General features: G+C 43.1%; 2 non-coding genes across 2 annotated transcripts; both read left to right on the forward strand.

Moving 5' to 3' along the window:
- The first annotated feature begins 18,891 nt into the window (after positions 1-18,891).
- Trnat-ugu (transfer RNA threonine (anticodon UGU)) lies at positions 18,892-18,966 on the forward strand. The gene has a single exon. It is a non-coding gene; the product is annotated as a tRNA-Thr (tRNA).
- Positions 18,967-19,330: 364 nt separating this feature from the next.
- Positions 19,331-19,405, forward strand: Trnat-ugu (transfer RNA threonine (anticodon UGU)). The gene has a single exon. It is a non-coding gene; the product is annotated as a tRNA-Thr (tRNA).
- Positions 19,406-22,226: the final 2,821 nt, after the last annotated feature.

Here is a 22,226-nt window from a genome sequence, read left to right on the forward strand (position 1 = left end):
CTAAGCAAAGAAGGGAAAACAGAAATGTGAAGGAGTATACGGAGGGTCTATACAAGGGCGATGTACTTGAGGGCAATATCATGGAAATTGAAGACGACGTAGATGAAAATGAAATGGGAGACATGATACTGAGCGAAAAATTTGACAGAGTGCTGAAACAGCTAAGTCGAAACAAAGCCCTAGGAGTAGACAAAATTCCATTAGAACTACTGATAGCCTTAGGAGGGCTAGCCATGACAAAGTTCTACCATCTGGTGAGCAAGATGTATAAGATTGGTGATATACCCTCGGACTTCAAGAAAAATATAATAATTCCAATCCCAAAGAGAGCAGGTGTTGACAGGTGTGAAAATTACCGAACTATCAGGTTAATGAGTCACGTCTGCAAAATACTAACACGAATTCGTTGGAGATGAATGGAAAAATTGCTCGAAGCCGACCTCGTGGAAGATCAGTTTGGATTCCGTAGAAATATTGGAACACGAGAGGCAACACTGACCCTTCAACTTATCTTAGAAGATGGATTAAGGAAAGGCAAACCTACGTTTCTAGCATTTGTAGACTAAGAGAAAGCTTTTGACAGTGTTGACTGGAATACCCTCTTTCAAATTCTGAATATGGCAGGGGTAAAATACAGGGAGCTAAAGGCTATTTACAATTTGTACAGAAACAAGATGGCAGTTATAAGAGTCAAAGGGCATTAAAGGGAAGCAGTGGTTGGGAAGGGAGTGAGACAGGGTTGTAGACTATCCCCGATGTTATTCAATCTGTATATGGAGCAAGCAGTAAAGGAAACAAAAAAAGAGTGGACTAGAAATTAAAATCCAGGAAGAAAAAATAAAAATTTAGAGTTTTGCCGATGACATTATAATTCTGTCGGACACAGCAAAGGACTTGAAAGAACAGTTGAACGGAATGGACAGTGTCTTGAAAGGAGGATATAAGATGATCATCAAAAAAAGTAAAACGAGGATAATGGAATGTAGTTGAATTAAATCAGGTGATGCTGAGGCAATTAGATTAGGAAATGAAACACTTAAAATAGTAGATGAGGTTTGCTATTTGGGGGCAAAATAAGTGATGATGGTCGAAGTACAGAGGGTATAAAATGTTGACTGGCTATTGCAAGGAAAGCGTTTCTGAGAAGAGAAATTTGTTAACATCGAGTATAGATTTAAGTGTCAGGAATTTTTTCCTGAAAGTACGTAGGTTGGAATTTAAATAGTGGCAACACTGCTGTGGAGACACTTTGCAATGGAATGTACTGTTGTCGCTGATACCACACGTTGTTGACATACGTACCTTATCTCCGAGCAAATGGACTCGCCCGTGCCACGTCACTGGCGGAAACAGTCACTTGTGAGCGAGCGGTCTAACGTAACGGTGTCACTATGTTTTCGAAACAGGAACAACAGAGTTGGATCAAGATGGAATGTGCGACAGGTCGTACAGCACGACAGTGTCATCAAGATCTTCAAGAGACGTGCGGGAAATCGGCATTGCCGTACAGAACAGTGGCACGTTGGGTAAAAGCCTTCAACGAAGGTCGGCAAACTGTGGCAGACATGCATTGGGCAGGTCGTCCTAGCGTCTCTGAAGAAGAAGTGCATGCTGTTGCCGCGTTAGTGGACAGTGATCGACGCCAAACGATTCGTGAGCTCGCCCACGAAACCGGATTAGTGCATACGTCTGTGCTCCGCATCCTGAAGGAACGCCTGGCTATGCGAAAAATTGCATCAATGAGTTCCGCATGACTTGATGGAAATGCAGAAATGGATGCGTTATGTCGCTGCTCAGACGCAGTTGGAGGGCTGAGAGCGCGAAGGAGGGGATTTCCTATGCCATTTTTGTAACACTGGATGAGACACCGACCACATCGTAAGAGCCAAAACTGAAACGCCAGTCCAACGAATGGCATCATTACGGGTCGCCGCGAAAGTCGAAAGTGCGTCAGAGCCCCAGTATGGTGAAAGTTATGGTAATTCTCGTATACGACTGTGATGGTGTTATCCTAACGCATTACGTTCCTCCACGGCAGACCGTCAGTGCACAGTATTACTGTTCATTTTTGGAGCATCACCTGCAACCACCTTTGCGAAAGAAGCGGCGACACTTTCTGCGCAACCCACTATTCATTTTGCACGACAATGCGCGACCGCTTACAGCGCAAGCTGTGGCATCTCTGTTCAGTCGATGGGACTGGGAAGTACTGTACCTTCCACCATACTCCCCTGACTTAAGTGCTTGTGACTTTGATTTGATTCCGAAGATGAAGGAACCACTTCGTGGCATTCGCTTCAGAACTGTCCCAGAGAATCGACAGGCAGTAGACCGCTCCATTCGCACCATCAGCAGAACAGGCTCTGCTAACAGTATTGAGCCGTGGCTGACTCATGTTATGCATTGGATTAAACCTTGGTTGCTATTCTGTGATTAGTTTCCCGCGGTTATCGCGATTATGCTGTTGCCTTCTCTCTCCGAGAGTGGCAGCAGCGGTGTGTATCGATATTCGCACCTTGTACTATCTTGGGCCTGGCGCTTATAGTTCCAGCTGTGCGGTGTGCGATCGGTTGGTTGGTTGGTGTGGAGCAGCGAGGAAATCTCCACGGCGCATAGTTTGGCCGAGGCCGCTGGCGGCGTCTACGCGCGGTCAGAGTGTGTGGTGCTGTTCGCATTGCTACGAGGTCCGTGGCTCACCGATCCTGGACACGAAAGTTGAGTTTTGACTTAGTCTACCAGCAAGTCTCGACTGTTCACATTGTGTCGTTAGGATTTCGTTGTCGGCTGTTGGGACATTCCTGCAAGCAACAACGTTGCAATCAAGTTGGCAATTTTAGCCACCCTCCAGTGGAGTTTAACTGTACTTGGTTATTTTGAATTGAAGTGCACCAGCGGAATCTTCTGCCTTGTGGCCGTTAACGTTCCGGTTTCCTTCCCTGGCCATTGACGTAAATTCAGGCAGTGTATTTTCCTCATCGTGTTGCCACTGTCCAGCACGGTGTGTAGTTTGACAGCTCAATGTATAATTGCTTGTGGGCGCCAGTACCTTCTACGTCGTTCCATTGAACTCCCTGCTGTGTGCTGATCAGGTGGAGCGGAAGTTATCTCGTGAGCCGGTCCGTTGACTGTCAGTCGGTTGGGTTGTCGTTGGATCGAGAATGGTTGGGCCGACTACCTGTCTCACCTAAGCGAGCGTTAGTGTTTGAATTCCAGGCCGACCCTCGGAAACTTCTGAGCGCCCTTGGGTGTACTGCCTTTTCTTATTTGTTCTCGTTGTTTGTATGGTTTCTAGCCGATTTTTAAATTAAGGTTGTTTTGCCCTTAAGGCGTAAGATTGTTCGAGCCTTGAGCCTAATTTAAAGAACTGTTTTAAGGTAAGGTCTTTGGCCTTTTAAAAATTTATTTTGGTTTGAGAAAGTGATGGGCCTCCAGCCGATTTTTAAATTAAAGTTGTTTTGCTCTTAAGGTGTCAGATTGTTTGGGCCTTCAGCATAATTGAAAGAACTGATTTAAGATAAGGCCGTCTGCCTTTTACATTTCTGATTTTAGTTTGAGTCTTAAGTTGGCTTTTAGCCGATTTTAAATTAAAGTGGTCTTGCCCTTAAGGCATGAGATTGTATGATGCATTCAGCTGGTACTTAAGTTCCAAAAATTAATGCTGTGTTTTTTTTTTTTAATTTTCTTGGCTATTGTAATGTATGGTCAAATAAATAAAGTTGCATGTTAGAGTGTAACTGACAGCCGCTTATTTTGGCCCTTTTAGACAATTTGAACTACGTGTCCTGTCCGGCGGGTTTATCAGGGCGTCTCAAGTATACTACGCATTCCACATCGTTGGCAACGGGTTCCACACAACGTGGGACATCAAGAGATCACCAGTTTAGTGCTGGAGGGAAGCGTGGAGGGTAAAAATCGTAGAGTGTGACCAAGAGATGAATGCACTAAGCATATTCAGAAAGATGTAGATTGCAGTAGCTACTTGGAGTTGAAGAAGCTTGCTCAGGATAGAGCAGCATGCAGAGCTGCATCAAACCAGTCTCTGCACTGAAGACCACAACAACAACTTATGTACACTTAAACATTTGCTTTGCATCTGGCTAGACACCATCTGTTGTTTTGCAAATGTGATCATGATTATGTTGTGTTGAGGGGGTGAGGGGGGAGGGGGGAAGATCTCTGAGTATATAAAACCATTCGCAAGATCCGTGAGTCCCGAACCTGGCTCAAACTGTATCATGATGTTAGAAGAGTGATTAGCCATTGTCAGGAACGCAAGAAGACTAAGTTGAAATCCGATGGGCGTAGGGGTTTGCTTCAACTCCACTTGGGTGGTGGTCCTCATGGGGTACATTTTTATTGATTACGTCGGTCCTCTTCTGCGGACCCTAGGTGGACTGATCTATGTATTTGTGGTGGTTGATGGTTTTACTTGGTTCAGCTGGTTACTTCCAATAGTAGTATTACTGTCGGACAAAGTATTAGGCATGTGACTAAGATTTTATCTTGGTTACGTCCTCCAAAGGTTATTGTCAGCGAAAATGCACCTTGTTTCTCTTCGTGGGAGTTTCGGAACTTCTGTTTCAAATCAGGTGTTAAAAACATCACTACGAAACCTTATTAACCCCAACATTCGTTCATTCGTTCGCATCTTTTTTTACCATGGCTGAAACTAACATGAGAGCTATTCCTCTTTCTCCCCAATTAATTCTTCTTTATCAAATATTTCATCCATACATGATTTGTTGCCCAGTGATATTAGTCATGAGTTAATCAAAGATAACTGGCATAGAGACAGGGAAAATATTCAGAACGCCCATAAAAGGGAAGCGGCGGAGACTAAAGAGGAAAGATGTCTCGGGGAGCATTCAGATCAGGGATATAAAGAGAAATTTTAGTGATAGAGACTCTGTGAGTATGGCATGTGAAAAACTGTCAACCACTTTGTCGGAGGTAGCCACTCCCATCATGCTTAGACTCCGTAAAGAAGAGAGTGGAAATGAATTGCAGGTGCACCTTTGCCAAGTTAACGAAGGGCTGATTGTTCTATCACCCGTGTGGCTACCAACTTGGTCTGACTGAACATCTTCCAGACACGAGAGACATGACCAGAAACGGGAGTGGACACGTTATTCATTTTCCGAACAGATTTGGAAGCGCGCAGTGTGTTGTCGTCACCCATGCATTTCCTGGTGGCTCGAAACTTTTCCACTGTTTTCACTGTACAGCGGTTTTGGAAGCTCAGTGAGTTACTTTTAGTGCGTTGCTTAGGTGGCAGGACCACGCGGCATTCGTAAAGACTGGTCTTGCTCCCCAGTGCGAAAGTAGTAATTATGGCTGGTTCGGTTCCTGTGCATGTTTGTGTCTTGTTGCTTTCATATCAGACTCGGTTCAGCCACCTGTTGTTGTTGTCCCCTGTTCCTGTGCCTCAACAGGGAATTTGAGGAGCGTGTCGCTCGTGGAAAAACATAATAGTTTCAGTGTGTCGTAAGTTGATTTGATTGTGTGTTTTAAATTATTGGGATTTTGGGCTGCGTGGCACAATGAAAACTTTTTAATGTTCAATGTGGCATTATTTGTGATGTTCGAAATATTTTTTTGTCTGGTACGTTGTTCACTAAATCGCAAGTCGCAAGTCGCCATTTGGAGCCCGCAAGCTTATGCGTCTTATGGGGACAAATCTTGTGACATATGTTTTGGTGGGTTTTACTTCCAAGACAATGTTGTGTTTAATGTACGTGGGGTCAGTCAATCGTTCACGTCTTTTGGGTTATACTTCCAAGCCAAGCTTGTTTTTAACATAGGTGGAGTTCATCAGCCACTTATTCGTATCTTCCTTCCACCTACGTTTTCCGGCCTGTGCAACTATTAAGTATTTACTGTTCCCAGCTCATGGCGTGATATGAAGGTGAAAATCAGGTGTAAGGGGGGTGGTTGCCTTGCCAGTTATCTTATTGTCTTTTAACGACGTATTACAGTTGTTTTCTCTATGCTGCCAGCGTGTAATCTGATGACTTAAGGTTTTGCTCGTTTTACGTAAAAGTTACTTCTCCGTTCATCAGGTTATCATTGTATGCTTGTGTTTTCTGGCGTGTTCTCACTGGTTGCTGAGAAAAGGAGGAGTATGGTGAGCAGTGTATCGGGCTGCCCTAAGTAATTTCACGCCCGTTCGTCCGGACCATATTGACCTATGCGTGGTGGTTCCATATCAAGAAACTTTGTTTTCTTTCGTTTTAATGAACTCCTTTTAGATAAACCTCAATTATTTGTCGTATTTTAGTCAAACACGTTCTCAAGATGTTTACTCCTGGCCTGTTTTGAAGGCTGAAAAAAAAAAATGGTTCAAATGGCTCTGAGCACTATGGGACTCAACTGCTGAGGTCATTAGTCCCCTAGAACTTAGAACTAGTTAAACCTAACTAACCTAAGGACATCACAAACATCCATGCCCGAGGCAGGATTCGAACCTGCGACCGTAGCGGTCTTGCGGTTCCAGACTGTAGCGCCTTTAACCGCACGGCCACTTCGGCCGGCTTTGAAGGCTGATTTCCTGTCATTTTACACTTGTGAAACACTGTTATTTGGGGCATTCTTGAGTTTTGTACTTAAAGAGACTGTTTCAACGATTATAATTAATTGATTTTAAGTTGTTTTACCTAATTGGATGGTTTTGTGTCAAAACATCATGGTCCTATTGACCTAGTTTGTAAGGTCCTGTGGAGTGTTAAGCAAGATCTTCATACCAAGGATATTCAGTCCTTATTTTGTCCAGTCCTTCCACTATTAGGCTTCCTTACGCCAGTATTGCGTACCAAGTGCTTATCTCGAATTAGTTCCGCGAGATACTATCTACAGCTCCTTGAAGGCATCGGTTTCTCACATCCTGTATAGGCTGATTTTTAGAAACTGCAGTCGTCATCAGAAATTTTATAGTTTTTGATACCACAGACTGATCCACGTTTCGATCAGCTCGATCAGCAGGCTCATCCCAGTAATACTAGAAGCAGGCTTGCTTATTTTACAGATACATTCCATTCCCACCCAAGCTGGAACATTCATAGAGCAAGCTGGTCTATCTTCTCTAAGAACCTTGATAAGCTGTTGATATGAATTTTTCCCCTGAGCAGTAACTATGGAAGATTTGTGCGTACAGTATTAAGCTCAGTAAGAAAGTTTATTTCCAGAGGTTAGAGAAGGAGTACATTCCTGAATGGTCTGAGAGCCGTAAGAAACTGTATGAGGACTTTACTGAAGAACAAGAAATAACAGACGAACTGCTGCTTAGTCTTGACACCACTTGCTGCCAGAAATAGCTCGACGCTCTTGAAAAACTTGACTTCAAACAGTCAAGGAGAAAATCTCGGTCGCTGTTTACCCACTTAGGAAGCTGAAAATTGAATAACAAGCAACAACAGCGTCACAAAATTAAATACAGTAGCTGCATATCGTCTCATTGTCTAACGTCATCCGTATGGAGAGAGAACCGAGAATCATGACGACGTAATGTTCGCATCATAGCCCACATTGTCTCTAATTCACTCCTGAAGACACTTCGAAGGCTAAGACAATCAACCAGGCGAAGTTCCAAGTTTTGAAGGTGTATATCCAGAATTCCTTGTGCACTGCGGTAAATACGCTAAAACAGGTCTAACCGGATGTTCCTCCTTCATTCTGTAAATAGGATCCGCTTCACGACTTATGAAAGAGACAAATATCATTGGAGTCTCAAAACAAGGTGAAACTAACGAAAAACTTCGTCCTATTGTTCTTCTGGGTATGATGAAAAACTGAGGGACTGCTCTGTAGCAGGGTACATATCAAGGAACTTGGAAAGATTTCTGTTGAGCAGGCCGGCTTCTGACCAAACGGTAGCTGTAAGGTTCAAGTACTTCCATTGACAACTTACACACTTGCTGACTTCCAGACAAATTAAGACTTCTGCTATATTCATTGACCTGTCTGCAGCTTACGATAGCGCGTGGAGGCTGGATGTTCGTTATTAGTTGCTCCTTGTAATACTCTGCAGAAGTTTAGCGCAACTTCTCAACACTCAACGTGCGGACTGACAGACCATTCAGGTAATTGTAGGTAACAGCCGCGCGGGGTAGCCGCACCGTGTTGCGGGTATTGTCACGGTCCGTGCGCCCCCCCCCCCCCCTGCCCCTCCCACGAGTCCTCCCTCGGGCTTTGGTGTGTGTTGTCCATAGCGTAAGTTAGTTTAAGTTAGATTAAGTAGTGTGTAAGTTTAGGGACCGATGACCTACGCAGATTTGGTCCCATAAGTTCTTACCACAAATTTACAAAAATTGCAGGTAACAGCACCAGTGACCAGAAGACCCTCAAGAATGATCTACCTCGACGCTCAGTCCTAGCTCCGCCACTTTATAGTTGTATATGGCTTGGTGACAGCAACTCAACATAAACAAATCGAGGTCACGGAAGATATATTAATGAAAGACCTAAGCAAAATTGAGCAATGCTTTCGTAAATGGGAATTTCAACCGAACCCTAACCAAAAAGAATTCACTTGCTTTTATATATCCTAACCAACCGACAGATTTTATTTTTCGAGGGTAACCCCCGGGCCCATGAAAAATAGCTACGTTACCTTGGAGTTCTTTTTGACAGAACGCTATAATTCAAATAGCTTCTAACAAAGACTGCAGCTAAATTCAGATCGAGAAAGAGCATTAAGCAAAAAGTTTGTGGTACAACATGGTGTCCAGCAATTTCCACCTTACGATCATCCGCCCTCGGTCTTGTCTACTTAGTGGCAGAATGTTGCAGCCCTATCTGGATAAGCAGCAACCTCAGGAAGCTGGCAGAAACACAACAAAATCAAATCTCGTGTTAATGGCACAATCAAGTCTATTCCAGTATTACGGCTATTCACCCTGAACCGTATTCCACCGACTAATTTGAGAAGGAAGAGCCGGCCGGCGTGGCCGTGCTGTTCTAGGCGCTTCAGTCTGGAACCGCGTGACCGCTTCGGTCGCAGGTTCGAATCCTGCCTTGGGCATGGCTGTGTGTGATGTCCTTAGGTTAGTTAGGTTTAAGTAGTTCTAAGTCCTAGGGGGCTGATGACCACCGATGTTAAGTCCCATAGTGCTCAGAGCCACTTGAACCATTTGAGAAGGAAGAATAATATTGTCAGGGAAAATCAGAAAATCTGCAAGTCTCATCAGCTGCCAATCACAAGGACATACCTGCAGTTCAAATCAGCCAGAGATGCCGAGCGGTTCTAGGCGCTACAGTCTGGAGCCGCGCAACCGCTACGGTCGCAGGTTCGAATCCTGCCTCGGGCATGGATGTGTGTTATGTCCTTAGGTTAGTTAGGTTTAAGTAGTTCTAAGTTCTAGGGGATCGATGACCTCAGACGTTAAGTCCCATAGTGCTCAGAGCCATATTTTTAGTTCAAATCAACAGACTCTGCTCCAGTCATCCTCCAGTCAGATCAGTTAAAAACCAAGTGGACCATAACTTTAATCTCCACGGAACTTGGAGACCAGAGTGGCATAATAGTACTCCACCAGAGCTCCAGAGCTCTCTCCATGGCAATAATTGACCATGGGAACTTGATATGCCCCGAAGGAGACAGAGTACACTGAGGAGGATCCAAGCCAACCATGGAAGATGCTGTTATCTATTACACAGAAGGGGAAGACTACCAATGCAGATTGCACCTTTGGCTTTAAAAGACAGACTGTCAGACACATTGTGCTCGAGTTCACTCAGAATTCGTATCCTGAGAAACACTCAGACCTTTTGGATATTATAGCAGATGTGACAAATTTTATAAGTAGTACGTCTGTATATTTGAAAATTGTGTACATATTTCATTATGTATTTGTATTTCTGTAGTGATGTGTAACTGCCGTACGATTAATAAAGATTGTACTTAATGGACGTAAATATGTAGTTTTGATAAAGCAACATTCAAATGATCCTGCATGACAGACAAGTCTGTTTCCCTTGCCGGATGGCTTTCCACCAGCCATTGCCTTTCGAATTCCGCTAGGTACCGATCGAGGTGGCGCAATGGTTAGCAAATTGGACTCTCGTTCGGGAGGACGACGGTTCAAACCCGCATCCGGTCATCCTGATTTAGGTTTCCCGTGATTTCCCTAAATCGCTTCAGGCAAATTCCGGAATGGTTCCTTCTTCATCCTTCCCTAATCCGATGTGACCGATGACCTCGCTGTTTGGTACCCTACCCCCCTCCTCCCCCAAATCAACCAATCAACCTGCCAGATATGTTTTCTGACTTGATTTTGACTGAGCTAGGTCTCATCGAGATAAATGATAGGGTGACGATGATATTCTTTCCTGATGACGTGCATTTTTCTCAGAAAAGAATCCATAACTGCAAGACTATCAGGTATGTCGATCAGAATGCGCCTTCCATCATTGTATTTTCTTTATCTGAATACCAAATATTTCAGAATTCTTGAGGAAGCAGTCCTTTCGTTCAAAACATCTGCTATCTTTTGCCTTGTAGGATAGTCGTCATGGTGTTAGAACTGTAATACAGTACGATGGACAATGTCTTCCTGGAAATCGTCCAAATCACTGGCGGTTCTTCTTCCACTTATAGATCTTCTCTGAGATTCAACACCTACAATAATGACCCGCGAGCCACGTGATGATGTGTGACGATGGCAACTTGTGCTATCACTAACTGATCCCCCTTCCTCATTACACTCAAGACAGGTGCTTGGGAAGAATGGTTGTCGGTAGCTTCTGTACTACCTTGAGCAACTAAATTAAAGGATCAGTTTTCGAAACCCCGTAAGTCTTCTATTGCGACATTTTGATAAAAGGTGCCTACAACCTTCCCCTGTAGTGGTATAAAAGCGAGGCGCCCTGTGACGTCATGCACGGGCTCGGCTACGCTTCAAACAGCAAGGTGTCGACACATGTGAGAAAATGGCCACAGCTCGGAAGTTCATGTGAACTGTTTGGTGGGTTAATGATGTCTCATTGGCGTAAAATTTCAACAAAATTCTTCCTAAGGCCTCTGTGGACGTGATGTACGATGAGAAGCACGTCACAGGCCCTCTTAACCATGTTTCACCTCTTCTTTTGACGTCTGCAAGATGGAGCTCAGAATAGCAACACTCAGCGTTGAAATCGGCCATTTTTCTGGGTAGCCGAGGGAAACATTTCAGACACACCGCCACTCAAAATCGATATGAATAGGTCTCAGGAGATGACAGAAAGGTCGTCAGTGAAACAACTCCTTTCCCTGGGGCATTGATTCCCACACATTTCACTGTTGAAAATGATATCTCACAGTGCGCTGAACACTTTCTAGCCTTTTGTTTTCCTTCTCACAGGGAGACGTTCCTGACAACTTTTGACACTGCTTGCACCCTCGGACGTTTCGACCCCTCCCTAAGGACTTGTGAGGCTTCATCGCAATTGAACGTGATCATACCCCTTGGAGAAGTGCAATTTTTTGCTCTCGTGTGCGGGTTGGAACCACTAGGGACCGTCCAAAACCACTCGACGAAATTTGAACTTGAATCATGGGTACTTAGGCCTTTTTAACTCTCCTGTTTTTTGCTCTCCTGTGGCGTGATCAAGTGGGAGTGCGACATTAAATGTGTATGAATCAAATAGAAAAGACCCCAGTTCAGCAACACCCTCGACGCAACCCACGCAACTTTGTTGAGCAACTTACAACTGTTCCTGTCAGAAACTTCGATACCAGCCTACGAAGCTGCTCTTTCACCTGAAGGTTGTCAAACCGCACCAAAGTGATGTCGAAGTGGTTGCCTAACCCTGAGGCACTAGATCAGCCGCCAGGCTGATTTGGTGTCAAAATTTTTGTAGGGACATTTCTAACGTGCTCAACGAAGGTAAGTAGGTGGCACCGAGGGGTGTCCTAGATTGCCGTTTTATTCACGCACATGTTAATGTTGTACTTCCGTGCGATCACGCCACAGGTGGGCAGAAACTAGAGAGCTGAAAAATCATAAGTACACTTTCATGCTTCGCATCACGTTTAGCTTTCGTCGAATTGTTTTCAACGGTTTCCAGTGGTTGCAACCTGTACACGAGAGCAAAAATTACGGTCGCGCTGCACTGCACAGGGGTGCGAAAACGTTAAAAGGGGATGCATCCCCACAGTGTCCTTAGAGAAGTGTTGAAACCTTCATGTGTGAGCAGGTTCAAAGTTTGTCAGGAACATCTTCCTGTTTCTCATCGCTCTGCGAACTGTCGTTTTAGACTGCGAAATGTATGGAAGTCAGCCCCTTATGGGAAGGGGTGGTTTCATTAACGCCACTTATGCCGCCCCCTGAATTCTTTTCATGTCGATTCTGAACGGCGGTGTGTCTGAAATGTTTTTCTCGGCTACTCATAAGAAATCAACCCTAGGTGTCGCAGTTCTGACCTCCATCGCAGAGACGGCAAAAGAAGGGGTGAAAAGTGGGTAAGAGTGGCTGTGACGACCATAACGTATGAAATCTCCACGGTGTCATTGGGATGAACTGCGGTGAAATTTAGTGCCAATGTGACTTGAATAACCCACCTTACAGCTCGCATGAGCTCCTGAGCAGTGGCCTTTCTTTCGTATGTGTAGCCACCTTGCTGTATGAATCGTCGCCGAGCCAGAGGGTGACATCATAGCCCGCCACGCTTTTACATCACTACAGAGGAAGGTCGTAGACAACTTTCAGTGTAATTTCAAAATTACTTGTCGCAATGGAAGGCAGTTACGGGGGTGCTGAATAAGTGATGATTCAATTCCAGTCGCTCAGTGCAGTTCTAGTTCTAGAATTTTCTCACCATGGTCTTTTCGCGAGATGTGTTTGGGAGGAAATAATATGTTATCAAACTGTTCCCGCAAAGTATTCTCAAAATTTCAGTAGTAAACCTGTCCGTGATGCACAACGCCTCTCATGTAAGGTCTGTCACTGGAGTTCGTCGAGCATGTCTGTAACGCTATAGCGCCGACTAAACTGTCACGTGACGAAATGCGTCACTCTACGTTCGACTTTCTCTATCTCTTCTATTAGCCCTACGTGGCAAGGTTCCCAGACTGACGAACAATACTCAAGAATCGACCGAGCAAGTGCCATGTAAGTCATTTCTTTCGCGAATGAGTTGTATTTCCTTAAGATTATTCCTATCAATCTTAGTCTGGTATCTGCTTTTCCTACTGTTTGTTTCATGTGGTGATTGCATTTAAAGGTGGATTTATTTTCCTATGCAAGTGCAATATTTTACATTTGTTTACTTTCACGGTCAGCTGTCAGAGCCTGCACAACCCGTCAATCCTCTGAAGATCATTTTGCAAATCGATATTGTCTATTTTCTTATGGACAGCCGCATCATCTGCGAGCATCGTTAAAGATCTTCCGAAGCTTTCTACTGCATCATTTATATGCACTGTAGACAGTAACGGTCATATGATATTTCCTTGGGATGCCCCGGAGATTACCTCTACATTTCTCGATTTTTTTTTCCCGTTAAGAGCGACATGCGACTTTTATCAGCAAAGAAATTTTGAATACAGTGGCAAATGTCCTCCGATGCTAAGTTAGTTTTTTTTGTTTTTTTTTTTTTGTTTTTTGTTTTGCACTAAACGGCAGTGCGGGCTGTGTCATATGCCTACCTGACATAAAGCAACACGGCACCAACCTGAGCGCCGTTGGCCGCAGATGGATGAAAAGAGCGAACTGAGTTTCGCAAGACTCTGTTTGGGGAACCCGTCTTCATTTTAATGGAACAGATCTTCGTTCTCCAAAAAAACGTGCTAATTCTTGAACCTAAAACAAGTACCACAATTCTACAACGCGCGGACGTCGATGATTTATGCCTATAATTACGACCTTTCTTGAAAAGGGAAATGAGCCGCGTTTTTTCCAGTCACTAGGTACCCTTCGTTGCTCCAGAGGATTATGATAAACTACTGCTAGAGGGGAAGCAAATTCTTTCGCATTATGTTACACGTATCTCGTCTGATCATGACGCCTTTCAGCTACAAGTGATTGTAGTTGCTTTTCTATTCCGCAGTCGGTTTTATAGGTATCTGTCATTTCGACGTTCGCTCAATGATTGAGAAGAGGACAGTGTTACATCATTACGCACTGAAATCATTTCGGAATAACTAATTCAGTATTTCGCTTTTCTCTTTCTGTCTGTTGTGCGTTTCAGCGACATTACGGTCACAGACGAAATCAGTAGAGGATTTCGAACCGCTTACTAAGTTTACGTAAGACCTAAACCTCATCATCATCATCATCATCATCATCATTATCATCATCATCATCGTTATCATCTCCCTTTCAAGTATATGCTGTTGCATGTTCCAAAATTACAAACAAAATCATTCCCACCTTTTTCGAAGTCCTTCAATATCCCTTTTCCCATTCGGATTGTATTCAGGATCTTCTGGGCAGTTCCGTGACCTGGCTTTCTCATGAGGTGTCCAATCTCAAAGATATTTTTGAATTTTTTCATTCATATTCAGAATATTTAATTCTGTTCCAATGCCTTTCGTTCAAAAATCTTTCTTGCGCAGCACTTCGTCTTACTTAGGAACTTCATTCTATTGTTTGCCTTTTTTTTCCTTTGTAGTAACCAAGCTTTCGCTTTCAAAGGACACCACAGGAACCACCATTACTTCATAGAATTTCATGATGGTCTCTTTTTGTACTTTATGTCCCAATTATCTATCAATGGTACCACAGACAGCTTGGAATTGGTCAATTTTATTTTGAGTTTTTGTCAAAATGAAAACTTTCAGCACAGCCTGTATAAGAGATTTGAGGCACTTGTTCTGGAACTGAATTATCCAAAACAGTTTTTAATCTGACTGACTATTTACCTCGGAATACCATTACCTTTTTTTATTGCTAGAAATTTTGAAATGGAGAAGACAGCTTCCCTAAGGAACGCAACCCCGACAGGAAAGCAAGCAGGTCGCGATACCTAGAGGTGGCAGCGGCCGTAACGCAGCCAAGGAACTATAAAATTAAGGGCAAACTCACAACAACCTCGGATGCAGGAGCGGACTTATACCTCTTAGGGTTTTTACTCTGATTGGCTGCCAAAATTTTATTTCCAGTCAAGAAACGCTTCTCTCATTGCTCTACTTATTCTCATTTTCACTTCTTTCAGCTTTTGTTTGTCTGCTAGGTTTCGACTTCTCTTCAATCTATGATGAAGCTCTCTTATTTTTCGTAGTTGTCTTCTAACACTTATGAAACCATGGTGGGCTTTTCCGTTTCTTAACATCTTGCTCGGAATATACTTGTCTAAGCCATATAGAACGATGCTTTTTTTCCATTTGTGCTCCACGTCTTCGTCCTCAGCGCTAAATGTTGCACATTGACTCCTCAGATAGTCTCAAATTTGCATTCTGTCACTCTTTCTAATAAAAAATGTTTTACTATCTTTCTAACAGTCCTTGTAATACCTGAAGTCATAATTCCTATCACAGCCTGATGTGTGTGTGCCAGTGCTACATGAGAGTACAGCGTGAGATTGTTTTTTCGGAACATAGCAAAATTATGTCCTGCATTTCATATGGAAGCTTGCTGTGCTTGATACACTTACAGTGAAATTTGTGAATTTATATCAACCATACGAATGTCGTATCACAGCAGGATACATTGCAAGTATCACTGTAATTTTTACCCTGTTTTACAGTAGAACATGAAATGAAAGGTTGGGCAAACATGGACATTAATTGTAGTGACTTGATTGTACCACAATTGCCTCGGTTGCCTGGTACCATTATTTTTCGTAATTGTTGTCAGATGTATGCTCACAATTCCCATTATATATTCTTCAACTGATGTTTTACATTTGAAAATGACGACATAGTTCGTTGAGACCGGTAATTTAGCCACTTTTTGTAAAGACAAGTTTTGTGTGCTGTGACTATGACTTCACTACTGTAGTGTCAAATAAACATTTAACTTATATTATAGTCACACTACTGTACGACAATTATGTCAGCATATAGGATCCCTGATACCTTTTTCCGCTCTGTCTATTGTTGGGAGGCCTTAGACGTTATCTTCTCGAGTTGGTTCTCTAATTATCATCTCGAAGTAATTTTTGGACAAGACGTTCAATATAATGTCACACGAATCTCTGGCTTTGGCAATCTATTACAGGCTAGTTGAAGTCATCCGATATTCACTTCTAAGCAACAGCTTTCCATTGCCCATACTTCTGAAAATATTCTCGGTATAGTTCGTAGTGAAACACCAGATGCCTTTGCTGTTGCAATCTGCAGTGCCGATAAGATTTCATCTCTTCTGACATTGTCTGTAAGGTCACAAAGAAATTCGTAGCCCTTGTTCCCTTATATAACTCCCTTTTTTGACTCTGTATAACTTAAAACGCATTCATCTTAACTTGCAAACAAAACTAGCAATACTACCCTATCAAAATCACTGACCACGCTTCCATTCAGCGCTGGCACAAGTGAATTCTCGGCAGCGCGTAGCAACAAAGTTTCAAAGCATCGCCAACAGAAACGTGAATGAAGGGTGGCACTGGTACAGAAACCCTGTTAACGAAAGGTGTTCGTCTGGTATCCGTTGCTTCTGACAACGTTACTTGAATGGCAGCCATGGCTGAAATGATACTGTCAGTGTCTCGAACCGAACTGAGAACCGAAGTAACCGAAGCAGTGAAAAAACATTGTTAAAGACGTGCATGAAGGTTTTCAAGACGAATAACGAGCGAAAGGAAGGGAGGTAAGGATATCCGAGAAGAATTCGGGGCGGAAACTGGAAATATCATATTTTGACTTAATTAAATAATAACATTAATAAATGGGACCACTTCTCTGCATTTACAAGAAGTACGAGTCGTGTTAAAATGGTAATAAAATCATTGGACTGCAGTGTGCGAAGAAGAAAAGCATATTTTGCCACGATTTTAATGTCATACTAGCTTAGAAACGTGGCGTTACCCGGATATTTAGTTATTCCAATCTCCTAAAAAAGTCCAACTCCTCCTCTCTCCTCTCTCTGTCCATTTCCTCCTTCCTCCTCTCTCTGTTTAGCTCCTCTTGTCCCCTGACTCTGTCCACTTCATTTCTCCCCTCTCACTGTCATCCCCTTCTCCATTTCCTGTATATCAACATCCTCCTCCCCCTCTCTCTACACATCCGCCCTCTCTCTATCCACCTCTCCTCCATCCTCTCTGTATCCCCCCCCCCCCCCCTGTTTCTGTACATCTCCGCCACTCTCTCTCTGTCCACCTTCTTCATCTCTATCAGACTGCTCTCCCCTTTGTCCATCTGTTCCTTCTCTGTCCATCTCCTCTTCCCCCTTTAACTCCATCTCCCCCCCCCCCCTCACCACACTCTCTGGCCGTTTCTCCTGCTCCTCTCTCTGTGCATCTACTCCTCCCCCTGTCCTTGTTCATCATGTCCACTTTCCTTTCTTTGTCCATCTTTTGCTTCCTGTTCCCCTTTTCTCTGTCTGTTTCCTCCCCTTCCATTTCACTGTCCATTTCCTCCTTTTCATCGGTCTGTTCATCTCTGACTGAGTCTTCCTCCCCTTGTCTCTGTCCATTTCCTCATCTTTCCTCTCTCTGTCCATCTTCTCCTCCCCCTCACTGTCTGTCCATCTCCTCGTCCTCACTTATCTCTGCTCTTTATCTCACTCATCCCGATAAGAGGCTGGTGGTTCATAGCCCTACAGCACTTTCTTCAAAACTGAAAATCATTTGAGTATCAACTTTAACTGAAATTGTTACAGGACTTTAGGATGAGCTTTTTATCCATGGGTTTGATTGCGTACTCAAATACGAAATAAGTTTCACTTATATGCAACATATTTAACTCAAATTTGTACACATATTTCAGATGTATGTCTAGCGAGTTTCACCCTGTAGTTTCATTTTCACGCAGCTTAATGCTTATGACGTCGTATCTCGCGAACTATATATAGTGCAATGATATAATTTTTCAGGTACATCCTGTGGTATTTGTGCCTAGTGTCTGTAAAATGTTTTGTCAATGGAGTTAATAGTAAAGAAGTAATAAATTAAGACGTGAAACATGATGTGGCAGTTTCGCTCGAGTCTTAGTGTTTGTGACGTCATATCTCCTGGACTATGTGTCGTAAAATGGTATATTTTTGTAAGTACATTCAACGGCATATGCGTATGCTCCCTGCAAAATGTATAGAGAACTGAATTAGTAACAAAGATATAATACATTAAAACGTCATACATGATATGACAGTTTTTCATGCATCTCAGTATTTGACATCGTATCTCCACAACTGAACGTGGTACAACAATATACGTTTGTAGGTACATTCAGCGACAAATATGGATACTGTGAAATGATAATTAAATAGACACCCTAGCTACAAACAGGCGTTGATATACTTCACTGGGGACATGTTGAAAATGTGTGCCCCGACCGGGACTCGAAACCGGGATCTCCTGCTTACATGGCAGACGCTCTATCCATCTGAGCCACCGAGGGCACAGAGGATAGTGCGTCTGCATGTAAGCAGGAGATCCCGGGTTCGAGTCCCGGTCGGGGCACACATTTTCAACATGTCCCCAGTGAAGTATATCAACGCCTGTTTGCAGCTAGGGTGTCTATTTAATTATCATTTCATTTCTAGCAAAGCTGCATGGTCATCCTCGGTATGTGTTCTTTCGGGAACAGATACTACCGTCATATATAGTAAAATATGGCTTCCCGGCTATTGACCTTCTTGTGTGAACGCACACCCTATGCCCGAACTCGTACGGGACTTGGTAGATTAATATGCCAGGAGTAATGAGTATGATGGGCAAACATCTATTAGCGCACTACGAATGTAGTGGTGTGGACATGTTGGGAATGTGGATCTCACGGGGAGCGTGCAAGGGATAAGTCCCTGCAGACGCACTATCCTCTGTGCCCTCGGTGGCTCAGATGGATAGAGCGTCTGCCATGTAAGCAGGAGATCCCGGGTTCGAGTCCCGGTCGGGGCACACATTTTCAACTTGTCCCAAGTGAAGCATATCAACGCCTGTTTGCAGCTAGGGTGTCTATTTAATTATCATTTCATTTCTAGCAAAGCTGCATGGTCATCCTCGGTATGTGTTCTTTCGGGAACAGATAATACCGTCATATATAGTAAAATATGGCTTCTCGGCTATTGACCTTCTTGTGTGAACGCACACCCTATGCCCGAACTCGTACGGGACTTGGTAGATTAATATGCCAGGAGTAATGAGTATGATGGGCAAACATCTATTAGGCGCACTACGAATGTAGTGGTGTGGACATGTTGGGAATGTGGATCTCACGGGGAGCGTGCAAGGGATAAGTCCCTGCAGACGCACTATCCTCTGTGCCCTCGGTGGCTCAGATGGATAGAGCGTCTGCTATGTAAGCAGGAGATCCCGGGTTCGAGTCCCGGTCGGGGCACACATTTTCAACTTGTCCCAAGTGAAGTATATCAACGCCTGTTTGCAGCTAGGGTGTCTATTTAATTATCATTTCATTTCTAGCAAAGCTGCATGGTCATCCACGGTATGTGTTCTTTCGAGAACAGATACTACCGTCATATACAGTTAATATGGATACTGTCTGCCAAAGTAGTTGCGAATACAATTTTTAGCAACGAAGTAATAAATTTAAAAGTCTTGAATAATGCTGTAGTTTTTCCACGCATTAACTGTACATGACGTCGTGTCTCATTAACTAAGTGTCGTACAATGATACAATTTTATGGAACATTCAGCGGTATACGTAAATACTGTCTGCAAAACGTGTCCCGAATACAGTTTGTAATAAAGAAGTATGAAATTAAAACCTCATTCTTCATGAGGAAGTTTTACTGTATGGACAGCAAAATGTAGTAAGCGAAAAACTTTGTTTCTTTCATCATTTTGTGGGGGTCGTCAGCGAGAAAAAGGTTCATAACGGTTTGGAATTATGTATAAAGTTTCTAGCAAGTCTCTAAGTTCTGTCATTCTCAAATCCTGGATAACTAAATTATGAGTATCCCTCTCGTCATTGGCTACATTGCTTTTCCACCCCCCCCCCCTCCCCCCATAACCCCCCTAACCCCCCCCTCCAGGCCGGGACCGCTGCTTTGATTGGCGGGAAGGTCATACGCCCTCAGTGAGTCTTACCAAAAGAAATGGTATGTGTACCAAGTTTGGTTGAACTCGGTATAGTGGTTTAGAAGAAGATGTGGAACATACACACATACGTCCATTTTTATAATTTGTATGGATGATTCCTTTTAAGCAAGAAATGGAGAGGTTTAAAATAAAATGTAACTTAGGATGTCATATTCTGATATTTGTTTATTATGGTATGTAATATAGGAAACCACATACGTCTTAGTATAATCATGTTTTATTTGTCTTTGTCATTTCTTTTGACGATACATGTGTCCTGTGCTATTCGTGTTACTTGTACTGCACGTGACTGTACACTAAGATTGAAACCAACTGTGTTCCGTTACGTCGGGCGTTTTTTAGTTTAGTCTTACACCGCAATTGTGTTCAGTGGACCGTTAATTCCATTTAACACCTTTACAATTCTTCCTCAGTTCCACTAAGGAGAGCAAGGAATTAGAACAATTTCGTAACTGATATCCTTTCACCCTGAATTTCAATTTTACTGTTGAGCGTTTCTTTTATTCTCATTATTACCTCCTTGATATGTCGATTGAACAGTAGACTGCATCCCATCATTGTTGTTGTTGTTGTTGTTGTGGTCTTCGGTCCAGAGACTGCTTCGATGCAGCTCTCCATGCTACTCTATCCTGTGCAAGGTTCTTCATCTCCCAGTACCTACTGCAACCTACATCCTTCTGAAGTTGCTTAGTGTATTCCCTCTACAATTTTTACTCTCCACGCTGCCCACCAATACCAAACTGGTGATCCCTTGATGCCTCAGAATATGTCCTACCAACCGACCTCTTCTTCTAGTCAACAAATTTCTCTTCTCCCCAATTCTATTCAGTACCTCCTCATTAGTTGTGTGGTCTACCCATCTCATCTTCAGTATTCTTCTGTAGAACAACATTTCTAAAGCTTCTATTCTTTTCTTGTCTAAACTATTTATCGCCCACGTTTTACTTCATACATGGCTACACTCCATACGAATACTTTCAGAAACGACTTCCTGACACTTAAATCTATACTCGATGTTAACAAACTTCTCTTCTTCAGAAACGCTTTACTTGCAATAGCCAGTCTACATTTTATATCCTCTGTACTTCAACCATCATCAGTTATTTTGCCCCCAAATAGCTAAACTCATCTACTATTTTAAGTGTCTCATTTCCTAATCTAATTGCCTCAGCATCACCTCATTTAATTCGACGACATTCCATTATCCTCGTTTTACTTTTTTTGATGTTCTTCTTATATCCTCCTCTCAAGACACTGTCCATTCCGTTCAACTGCTCTTCCACGTCCTTTGCTGTCCCCGACAGAAATACAATGTCATCGGCAAAACCCAATGTTTTTATTTTTTCTTCTTGGATTTTAATTTCTACTCCAGATTTTTGTTTGTTTCCTTTACCCCTTGCTTAATATACAGATTGAATAACATCGGGGATAGGCTACAACCCTGTCTCACTCCCTTCACAACCACTGCTTCCCTTTCATGCCCCTCGACTCTTATAACTGCCATCTGGTTTCTGTACCAATTTAAGATAGCCTTTCGATCCCTATATTTGACCCCTGCCACCTTCAGAATTTGAAAGAGAGTATTCCAGACAACATTGTCAAAAGCTTTCTCTAAGTCTGCAAATGCTAGACACCTAGTTTGACCTTTCCTTAATCTATCTTCTAAAATAAGTAGTAGGCTCAGTATTGTCTCACGTGTTCCAACATTTCTACGGAATCCAAACTGATCTTCCCCGAGGTCGGCTTCTACCAGTTTTTCCATTCGTCTGTAAAGAATTTGTGTTAGTATTTTGCAGCTGTGACATTAAACTAATAGTTCGGTAAGTTTCACATCTGTCAATGGAATGTTGTCTACTCCCGGGCCTTGTTTCGACTTAGGTCTTTCAGTGCTCTGTCAAACTCTTCACGCAGATCATATCTCCCATTTCATCTTCATCTACATCGTCTTCCATTTCCATAATATTGTCCTCAAGTACATCGCCCTTGTATAGACCCTCTATAGACTCCTCCCACCTTTCTACTTTCATACAAGTGGTTCTCTTTTCTCCGAAGGTCTCTTTAATTTTCCTGTAGGCAGTATCTATCTTACCCCTTGTGAG

Source organism: Schistocerca nitens, unplaced genomic scaffold (genome assembly GCF_023898315.1).
Source record: "Schistocerca nitens isolate TAMUIC-IGC-003100 unplaced genomic scaffold, iqSchNite1.1 HiC_scaffold_376, whole genome shotgun sequence".
In the NCBI taxonomy this organism is placed as follows: domain Eukaryota; kingdom Metazoa; phylum Arthropoda; class Insecta; order Orthoptera; family Acrididae; genus Schistocerca; species Schistocerca nitens.